At 26.9% G+C, this 3,679-nt stretch overlaps 1 pseudogene; it reads right to left on the reverse strand.

The window, feature by feature from the left end:
- Positions 1 to 2,429: 2,429 nt before the first annotated feature.
- On the reverse strand, positions 2,430 to 3,679 carry LOC130509802 (external alternative NAD(P)H-ubiquinone oxidoreductase B2, mitochondrial-like; annotated as a pseudogene).

Here is a 3,679-nt window from a genome sequence, read left to right on the forward strand (position 1 = left end):
TGCGCTTGCGCAAATCATTTTTTTATTTATTGTTATAAATTATCAAAGAGTATATGATGTTTATTATGCATTTATGTACATAATAGTAGTCTTAATTTGATTTTAATGTTACCACAAAATTTTGAAAACATAAGATATTCTCAACATTACTGAATACCGAATATTCATTCCAACCCGTGTTTGTAGCATAAATTTGAAATATCTTAATATATTATCTTTGATATTGTTATTGATATCAAATATGTGGTATCAATGGAATTGGAAGCTGATAATTTAAAATTTAAAAATGCATGGATTTAGGGATATATTTGTTTCAAAGATATGTTCTATATTTTAAATAATAGATTTTGAATTTGAAAATATATCTAAAACTGTATAGAATGATGTTGAAATCTATATTTTGTAGCATGCTATATCTTTTTATGAACCTACGATCGAGTGTTCCGTAGATGTTGTGTTTGGAAATATAATAGAGATTTGGGTATAAATATGAGATAGTGTTCATAAAAAATAAACCACAAGTCAAACGCTCTTATAATTGGTCAAAACAATTTATAGATCTTGATTTTTGAATTCATGGAAGTTGACCTGATTGATAAGTCTTAACCTAGAGGTTTCAAAATGTGGAAGCAACAGTGACCATTCTATCTATTAGATGAGATTTTAATAAGTTCAAATATTTCTCTCAGATTAACAGTTTGGTTCAGATTCAAAAATTTGGGTTGTTACTCAAATATTAATCCAAACAATAATTGATTTAATTTAAATATATCAGTTACCATATAAAATTGTATATGTAGGGTCTAATAATAATTGGTTTAATTTAAATATATCAGTTACCATTATATTTAGTCACAACATGTTTAGTAACTATAAATTAAAAACATATCACGGTAACCATTAAATAGGACTCTAAATTAATAGAATAAATGATAATTACTTAAAAGAAATATTTTAATAAAATAGTTTAATTTACCAAATTATTATAATTTTTAATATTTAATTTATAAATCACATTTTTTGTCAGCTATAAAGCACATTTATTCTAATATAATATATATAGGCTATAATGATAAAGTGTATATAAAATAGAATATAATTTTTTTTTGTTTTATGATAAAATTTTAATTAACATTAATCATATTATTAATTACGAAAATAATCATTGTATTATTTAAAAAAAAATATTTAAAATGTTATTATGATTTTGTTAGATTTTTTCTCAATAGATTTTGTTATAGCTAAAAATAAATTTAGATTTATACTTAAATTACTTTATTATTAATATCTTTATTTATTATTAATATTTAATATAAATAATCAAATATGTCATATTAAATCATTAATTAAGTGGTATTACTAAAACTTGTTAACAGTTGATAAAAAACAGAACTCTAAATTAATAGATTAGATATTGCTTGTTTATATACTGTTTCATTAGCATGTAGATATAAAATCAGAATCTCTAAAAAATGTTTGGATGTTTCAAATTCATAAGATCTAAATATCTTAATGTAAATATAAAAATAGTTATTATAATTATTATATAATATTTTAACAGAAAACGTTTTTTTTTTCAAAACCAAAAAATCTTGTTTTCTTGTCAAAACCAAAATTTACATAACAAAATACTAATTAAATTAACTTTTTTCACCTAACCATAAATTTTTTTTCGTCAAAACATAAAATATGTTTTCCACCTAAACAGTTAAATATGTTTTCTCGTAAAAATATAAACTCAAATTTACTAGCTAAAACATTAAAAACATTTTCTCATCAAAATCGTAAAATCACGTTTTCATGCCAAAACTTAAAATGAATTTTCTCACCAAAGCCGGAAATTATGTTTTCCCATAAAATAAGAAAATTACATTGTCCTGCAAAAGTCATTAATTTGTATTTTCCTGCCAAAGCCGGATAATCATGTTTTTCCGCCAAAACCGAAAAATCGTGCCTTTCACGTTTTCCGCCAAAACTGAAAACTGTAATTATCTGCTAAAACCAAAAATAATGTTTTTGGAAAAACAAATTCGTGTCAAAACAGGAAACTCATATTTTCTCGCCATATCCTAAAATTGTGTTTTCTTGCCCAGACCGAAAATCGTATTTTCTCATCAAATGCGTAAAATATGTTTTTGTGCGATAACCGGAAATTGTTTTTTCTGCCAAAATTGTGTGTGTTTCCGCAAAATTGTAAAATAAAGTTTTATGTCAAAACCTGTAAAATTGTGTTTTTTGCAGAAAATGCAAAAAATGATTTTAAATATATTTATTTGAATATAATCAGTTTATTATTAACAATAAAAACATGCATTTAGTTTTTTTTAACTAATAGTATTCAAATGATATTATAAAATAAAAATACAAACAACTTAACATTTTTATGTTACATATGAATGCAAATACTAACTATAAAAAACTAAAAACATCTAGATGTAACATCTAGATGTTGTAGATGCTACTTCTAGACGATGCATAAAAACTAACATGGCTTTACTCTTTAGATACAACTCCACTTGAGAGTATCTAACACAGATGTCATCCATTGCTTCTTGGAACTCTTTTAGAGTCAGTGTCCCAGGCTTGTCTTTGTCTGCTTTGCTTAAAATTGTTGAACAATTACCAAGGGCATATTTGTTATATCACATCCTTATACCAGCCATTCATCAATTGCTAGAGCAAGATAATGCATTTTTTTGCTAGGAAAGGACGAGTTCCAATGCCAGTTGACCAAACAGTCATTCCATAAGGAACTGAGGAAACCTCTCCTCCTTTGTTTTTAGTAGATTTATCTTTCTCATTCACTTTGGTCACGATGGAGCCAAGTTTCACATCAATACCATCTCTGCTAGACTTTTCTTCAGTAACACAATGATTCTATTGTCAACCAGTGAAACAAATGCTTTTTCCATGAATCAGTATACAATTTTTTTATGGAAACATAAAACTTGAAAGATTGACCATGACATGGAATTAGTTTAACATTGTCAGGATGTGGTCTGCGGCCTCCAGAAGCTGATTCAAACTAATTCTTTGTCTAATTGTCTCTAGGATAGAGTGAATAGATCCTCTCTAACAAAATCATGCAGCTCAAAGGTAACTGAACACTTGTTGGCCACCATCAACAACCACAAATGTAGGATTCTCTTCCTCTCTTGATCGCTTAGTTCCAGTAGTCTGGCCTTCTCAAAGGAATCAATTACAGTTTTAAGGATTTCTTGAGAATCTTCAACCTCCTATAAGCAGACATCGAAACCAATAAAAAGCCTCATAAATTTAATATCCATAATTTTGAGCAGTCAATATACAGTTTCATCTGCTTCTGACCTGTAAAATATCATTTATTTTGCTTACAAAACCTAAAACCGAAACTAAGAGCCTGAGTATATTAAAAGTGTATTTCATCAAAAGACAACACTGAAATTTATTAGTAGAAGAAGCCTCGTATTTCATTAAAAGACAGCATTGGAATTTATCAGTAGAAGAAGCCTGAGCCTCATACTGATGGTCTGACAAAAAAGATTTATGCGTCTGATAAAAAAGATTTATGCGTCTGATATAACAAACTGTAGTGCATACCATTCATTAAAGAAAATGTAGTACATATGCAGAAGTTTGTTTACTGTTATAGCGCAAATGCAAGTTAGTCTGAGACAGTTACCATAGAGAGTTTAACCAT

The sequence above is a fragment of the Raphanus sativus genome, chromosome 3 (assembly GCF_000801105.2).
Source record: "Raphanus sativus cultivar WK10039 chromosome 3, ASM80110v3, whole genome shotgun sequence".
Taxonomy (NCBI): domain Eukaryota; kingdom Viridiplantae; phylum Streptophyta; class Magnoliopsida; order Brassicales; family Brassicaceae; genus Raphanus; species Raphanus sativus.